Consider the following 7,931-nt stretch of genomic DNA (forward strand, 5'->3'; position numbering starts at 1 on the left):
AAGGGAGTGAGCGATATGCACATGTATATATTTAGTAACACGAAAGGTTAACACGATTGATTTATTAATTTTACAAAGACAGATTGGTGTGGCGTTATCTTCTTTCTGACTACTCCTGCGGTAAAGCGACAAATTTGAAAATTAAAATGTAACTATGTTTTTAAAATCACTATAAACAAAGTTACAAAGTCAGAGCGGTGTGGCGCTCTTTCCTCTTTGACTACCCCTGCGGGGAAGCGATGTGATGGTTAGATAATTACCCGAAAAATAATGAACATTACAAGTTTTACAAATGATCAAATAATGTGACTATTATGAACACACTTGTTCCCTTTTCAGTAAGTAATTAAATGAAATGTCTCCGCTTTACTCACAACGAAGGGTTGATGGCCCAAAGAGTAATAACAATAAAGAAGTAGAACACTTCAATATATTTTCTAACATTTTTAATTTGTTGCCGATGGAGGTAAGAGGTCAAAATAAAATATGGAACAAAGGCAAAATAAAGAAATGGGTAAATGATCAAAAGGTAATAGTATAAAAATTGTAAAATAGTTTTTTAATTGTACCTTTCTTTATTGTGTGTATATTATGTCAAAATAGATAAAATAACAAAAAAAGTATGTGAAAATAACTCCACCGACAAGACACATAAGATGGCTTGGTGGGTGGGTCTCTGTAAAAATATATTAATTATATTTATGAATTTTAAATGAATTTATGTAGCAACAAATAAATGTTTCAATAAAAAAATGCACGAAACGGTATTTGATATTTAGTTTTAGTTTTGTCTAACAAGGGAATACAAAAAAGTCATTTTAGAGGCCTCTTTAAATTGAATAGGAGGTCGGATCAAACGTAAAGGTGTTAAGGCAAATATAAAAGGTTTAAATATAGCGCTTGTGCGTCACCAGAAACCCTGGGTCCTGGGTTTCTGGTGGCTGGCGCCTGGTGTCCCGGTCTGAAGCGGATCAGGGAGGATAAAGGACCCTCATTAAATTGATACCGACCGGTCACAGGTCACTCACATATGCGATCATGTAAATAATATCATTTACGGTACAAAAAGTGACTTCAGGCAGACGGGACACGATTTTTCTTGGATAAACTGTGCTATTCACGTGTGTAAAGGTCGGCGGCGTTCTTGCATCAAAATAATATGTTTGACCTTAACAGGGGTCATTTTTTGGACACATTTTAGGGAATTTATATTCGCTTCCACTTGTTCACACGTTAATCCCTCACGAATAATGGGATAATCCTAGGATACTCGGCTCTAAATTAAATTTTTGCTCAATAATACTGATCTACGAGGAAAAACATCACAATTATCTACCCAAAAATGAGTAACTGTAAGAATGAAATATTATCCGATAAATTGTATAAACTAATGGGCTAGTTTCACATGGAAGTAATATCGGAAATAGCAAAAACTGCAAATAAAATAATTTTAAAGATTTTTTGTATTCTTTTCTGACATCTTAACATAGATGAAGAAGAATATGGAAATCTGGGCATTTACCGGGCTTACGTCATCGTCATAGGCTGGTTTAAGTGATCACATTACACCGCTTAACATTCACCAATTCCACCCATGATTGATAATTACACTACTCAAATTCTTGGTTCTATATACATATCGCTCACTCCTTTCAAGAACGTCATAAATAAAAAATCGTCAATTTTCAGTTGTGCATGTTTTCGGAGTGTCCAGAAAATAAACTATATCCCAGCAAAAGAGGTATATTTTTAACTTAATATTAACCGCTACAGGGCAGAATGTGTTGTTTTTGCATTTTGAAGAAAAGGTATTGTTTAATTTTTTAAAAAAATATACTAAATATTTTTCAAATCGAGAAAAAACTTCAGGTTTAACCTAAAAAGATATTCGCACAGTAAAAAGTTAAATAAGTGGCTTGATATTTATTTTTAACACATTGTATTATATTTTTAAACTTTAAAAACGTTCTCCTGTAAAATCAAGTTTTTTTATTTATGACGTTCTTGAAAGGAGTGAGCGATATATGATCCAATATCTAAACATAGTGCTCGAACCACTAGAATTTCACTAAAAACATCTACGAGTATTATAGTAATTGTATATAATCCATATTTGTGAACAAGTATTTGGACACCCTGAAAATTTTGTAATTTTTTTGTAAATACAAAACTTAAATACAATTTTTAAAAAATAATAACAAACACAAAATCTTTTTTGTAAAAAATTGTTTTCATATACAGGAAGTTAGCAACACATTGCATCATATGATATTACAATGGTTTTTTTTAGTTATAAATATATAAAAAAAGTGATAATTATATGAAAGAAGTCTAAATAACACATAAGTAAAATAGAATAACCTCAAAATAAGGTAGAATAACACAGAAATACAAATGTAATTATGTTCACAGAAACTCTTAAAGCGGGTTGGCTGAATCCTAATTCGTTATTCAGGCAAAAAACCCTTAAATCATTTATTTATTTGTTATCCGGGTCTTCCGTTATGTATTGTTCGACACTTCGTTTATATAGGGTAAATATTATTATTTTCATAATGAATTTGAATTGTGAAAAGGATTCATTTAAAAATGATAAAGCGAATGAAATTGGATGAAAATCTGAAATAATCCGGGGATTATACGGGGATGTTAGCTTAAATAACACAATACAGATACGATTAAATATATACAGAATAAATAGTAACTTTATATTGTATTGTAGTACCCACTCTGCGAAAAACCTCGGCGAGGATACGTTTTGTTCCTCCGTGATTTCATTTAGGAACGGGTGACTCAAATTGATTAGAGGATTATTTTTGGGATTCCGTCCAATATCCCTAATGTTTTTACAGACTTCTTAATCCCATTTCGATCGGACCGTGACTTCATTATCGAATTCAGCTGAACGATTTTAAATGGATGAGAATTATTTAGTATTTATATAAGAGTTAATTACTTTTACGGAGAGTGCGAGTATACCTATGTAATAATTATGGAATAAGAAGGGTTTAGAGTTTACTGTTGGGACAGGGCATGCGTGTAACATGTAGTTACTTAGGTATGACCTGTGTTTAAAACAGTGTTTCTGAATCTTTTGATGTCAAAAACCCCGCATACTTATATGTTAATATTTCCAACAAATTGTTTTAAATTAATGTAAATTGATCAATCAATAATTAGTAGCCGAACCTCATTATGAATGTTATATCAATGAATAAATTATATTATGAATAAACAAATGAAAGCTTTGAAAAGGACATTTATATATTTTTAAATAAAATCATTCAAAATACTACACGTTTTTACAAAACGGTAGAACATTGCAATAATATAATCGTACATGTCTTCATATAAACGAAGAGGCAATTTTGCACAATTTTGTGCCCTGAATAAAGTCGAATATAGGAAAGAGGATAGATTATAACTTGGTTTAATAAAAATTATGAAACTAACTAACTAACTAACCATCACGCCGCTTCCCGAAGGGGTAGGCAGAGAGAATAGAACGCCACACCATTCTGTCTTTGCAAACATTCTTCGCTTCTTCCACGTTCATGCATCTCCTCATACATACCCGCCGATTGTTACGACTCCTAACCTGACCGGAAAATTATGTCATTTATTATGTCATCAGAAATTATGTCATCAGAAAGTTATGTAAAAATTATGTCTCTTACTAATTCACATTTCAACAGTTCATCGCTTAAATAAAATTAACTCTAAGAAAAAATCGTTTACGACTAATAAAATGATGACTTTATAAAAAAGTTATATATATTATTATTTCGCAAACCACAACCTGCTTGCGCCCCCTTTCTCTCTTCTCCCAAAGGTTCCGATTCCCGGTTTGAGGATCGCTGCTAAAAATATACACACATATATGTATGTAATTAATTAGTTTGTGTACTTAAGGTCTGTTTTATTAACATTAAGTTACGTTTTAGTAAATAAATTTAATCTGGATCATTTTCAATGTTTCATATCGTACATAGCCAGAAATGTTATTAGAATTATTATTTATTGATTTGGCGTTTAATTTGTAGAACTCCATTTTAATTTATGTATTAATTTTTAAATCAAACACAGATTTTTTGAGTCCATTAAGTTGTATTTTACTAACAAAAACACATAAAAAAATGAATTGTGACAATTGTTTCGCCTTGTTAGGGCATTATCAAACGAATTATTATATTAACTGGGATCAAAAATGATATTATTAATAACTCGTATGTGCAGCAGGTCCAGTATTTGGAAACCAAAAGTTGGACTCACTAAATATGTTGTACCTTCCCACTGATTATTATGGCCTAGCATTCATAACGTGACCATTTATTTTTGTCCTCAAAACGGGACATCTTCCAATTTTTACGTAATAGTATGTATATTCAAGAAAACACGTTTTTTCATAGTTTTATGCATTAATAAAAATAAAAGGAATGTATGAATGTATGAATGATAAAGAAAATAAGAGGAATAAATATTATACATAAGTATGTTATTTTTTGACATCTCATCAAAGATGAAGAAGAATATGGAAGTCTGGGCATTTATGGGGCTGACGACCGTCATAGGCTGGCCTATAGTAAAGTAAGTAAGATGTCAAAAAATAATATGAAAATAACTCCTGTAATTGGAGATAATCCAGATTTTCTGAACAAGTATTTGGACACACTCAAAATGTTGTATTATAAGTATGAAAAAAAAAATGTTGTTCGGGCTATCTAAAAATGGGACGGTCCAGTTCAAAACGAGACGTTTAGTCACTTTAAGCATTCATTAAGAGTAGCAACTTATTTTTCTCTAAATCCGGGAACATTTTACGCAATTGATTTTTTCTTTAAACACCGTTATTGCATGGAAAAAGAAGTTTTTCTTCGAAATAATTATATGGTTTTGAAAAGAAAAGAGTTATTGGAAGATAAGTAGTTAAAAAATGTGTATAAAAATATTTTTTCTTCATATAAGTATTCTAAAAGACAAAAAAATATCCAATATACATTTAAAAAAAAAAAATGGACATGAGCAGACAAGTGACCTCTCTGGTGGTCTCCGGTGGAATGAATGCGACTTAACGAATGCTAGGCCTTAAGGTTAAAAAACAACTTAGTGTTGTTTACACTAATATTTGCTATTCCTAGATATTGTATATTTCTCTATAATTAAAACGTATTTTTCGTTCTGTATAGGGAGGCGTTCATAATAATAATGTATTGTAAAATGTAAAAAATAAGCTATATTTAAAATTGTTGGTAAGTTGACAATATAGATACTAGATACATGTTAACATATTATGTGTAAGTTATCAACAATTTATGCTGATTAAACAGCTGAATAATTATGAAATTAAATATGGCGTCAATTTTTATCGCTGGCGCATCAGCCTTTGAAGCGTGGGAGTGATAAAAAACACTATTCATTAAATATTTTGTTCCATAATCCACGTGGGGATATAGCTCAGTGGTAGAGCATTCGACTGCAGATCGAGAGGTCCCCGGTTCAAACCCGGGTGTCCCCTGAAAAATATTTATTTTGGCATGTTTATAAAAAATGCATTTTAACCCTTTGAGGTTCATTGTTTTATGACAAGATTGTTAACTTTGCCCAACAGTAAGATAATAAGTTTCTAAATGATTGATTGCATTTTAAGTGTTTTTGTATAAAATACTATACAGCGTGGGTAGTCTTCTTAAAACCAACGTCTTTACTTCTGGACGCCATTATGGGTCTTGAAATTGCCAGGATGGTGAAACACTCTCATATATGGGATATTATACGAACTACGCACGATGGAATGTTTTTTGGTGGTTTTGTGCACACTAAAAAAAAAAAAAGTGTGAATTGCTCCGCGGGCCGCGGGTTGGCCACCCTTGCTATACAGTATACATACGTATATAACAGCCTTCTTTTTCATATGATGCTTATGGTGTAAAAAACGTCAAAAATGTATGAACAATTGAATTGTTAGCAATGCTTAAGCAGAAATTTAATATAAATATATCAGGATAATAAATTGACAAACAATATTTACAATAGTGAAGTAATAAAGATTTTTACTAAAAACGAATCGGTTTATCAAGTTCTAAAAATATATTTTATTATGAACTCGTATGAATGAACGTAGGAATGTTATGTCGTTTCTTTATCTAAAATGATATTCCTGATTGTAAAAAAAAAACCTATATTTTAATTCATAATTTATACATACAAACCTGTATGTATACGTTGGAAATCAGTGACATTAAAAAATGTTTTGTCCCATTTCAAAAATAAAAAGGTATTTTTTTCTCGACTCCGTTGCACAGTGTTTCAGAATGCGATATTACGAGCTACTTAAGGTGAAAAACGCAATGACATGGAAATGGTTAATTATGAGTGATTAGGGAAGAGTATAAGTCATCCAGTTCAAACAGTAAGTTTAAGGCCGATTTGTTGAAATTTCGACCCTCAATTACTTACCTAATTGCACGCGACAACAAAACTGAATCAGTCGCATTGTTTCGCTGCTAACCGCCACACATCTTTACGCTGTTCCTTCAAGTGCATTATTTTTATAATCGTTATAATCCCATGTCCCAAAATTACTCATTGGGAATATTATATGACTTATGTATGTAATATGTTTTGAAAAATAAATAAATAAATAAACTAACGCAATTCTACAAACACATTTACCTACATACATGCAAGTAACACAAATGATTTGTTTATATTTTAAAGTGGGCATCCTTGCGTAGTGGCGAGTCTCCCTTTTCTTTGTCCTCAGCTCTAATCTAAAATGAACTTTTTTCCTCTTGTGTAGAAAACGTATCCAAGAAAACATCTAATCTCTTTAGGAATAGTTTGGACGTGTCGATAATACATGAAAAAAAATCTAGCTTTGATTTTTTTGTGAGTTCTCAGTAACGAATGTGTGGTGTGTGTATGTTTTATATATGTATGTATGTGAGTTGCGGATTGTGCGGTATCTCGGGATCGGCAGTTTTCTCTTTTCTCGTCTCTTTTTGTTCTTGAAGTGTTCTTATTTCACTCGGTGAGAAGTTTTCAAGTGAACTGTTGGATCAGCCAATTGTCATGGGTGACACGTCACATGCTCCGAGGTGAGGACTGTGTGTGGACGGTGGAGTGGAGAGGTGGAATTGAGGGGAAAATTATAAGCCCCATCTACACTGCGCCATCCAATTACTGTCATATTTATAAAATTGCTAAAATTCAAATTTGTTTGGTTTTCACATAGCAAATAAATTTACGATATAAAAGCTATTTTACTTTATTTAATTGCCTATTAGTTACCTTTCTTCACATTTTGTACAGTACTTTCTGATGAACTATCGCTTTCTCAATAATTTGCATTCTTCGTCAAAGCACATCTTTCTTTAGTAATTTAATTTCTATCCAACCTATCAAACTCTAGAATGAATCAGTTCTTCGCATGAAAAATGCACATTTGCTGATAACTTTCAAGAAACACCTGAAACATTTATATCACTTCTTGGAACCTCACATGTGCATTGCTGTGGAACATCTCATAACGAGCACCTCTCATAACGAGTAATTCGCATAGCGAGCAAAAAAATGTAAAAAAGTTGCTCCCTTGACGATCGATGTTTCGCATAACGAGTAACAGAGGAAGGGGAAGTCCCTTGTCCACCACATTCACGTTGTCAAATGTGACTTCGAAACAGTAACCGTGAAGTCTACTCAAGAAATTATAGAGAAGGGTTTGTTAATGGAGGAGGAAGAAGTATCAGAGCAACAATTAAGAAGCATCACCCTAATAAAGAGATGTCTATTCGTGCTACAAATTTATTCAATGATAATGCTGTGACACATTTTAGCCAAACTTTGAGCGTCGGCGAAACAAATGTCTCAAAACAGTTTTCTAGTAAAAGGGGTTTAATTATTTGTCATAAATTCATATTTTTAGTAACGTT

The 7,931-nt window shown here is 32.0% G+C and overlaps 1 non-coding gene across 1 annotated transcript; it reads left to right on the top strand.

Annotated features, from left to right (window-relative positions):
- The first annotated feature begins 5,443 nt into the window (after positions 1 to 5,443).
- TRNAC-GCA (transfer RNA cysteine (anticodon GCA)) lies at positions 5,444 to 5,515 on the top strand. Its single transcript has one exon. It is a non-coding gene; the product is annotated as a tRNA-Cys (tRNA).
- The last annotated feature ends 2,416 nt before the right edge of the window (positions 5,516 to 7,931 follow it).

The sequence above is a fragment of the Brachycentrus maculatus genome, unplaced genomic scaffold (genome assembly GCF_059751285.1).
Source record: "Brachycentrus maculatus isolate JH-2025_06_01 unplaced genomic scaffold, ASM5975128v1 h1tg000117l, whole genome shotgun sequence".
In the NCBI taxonomy this organism is placed as follows: domain Eukaryota; kingdom Metazoa; phylum Arthropoda; class Insecta; order Trichoptera; family Brachycentridae; genus Brachycentrus; species Brachycentrus maculatus.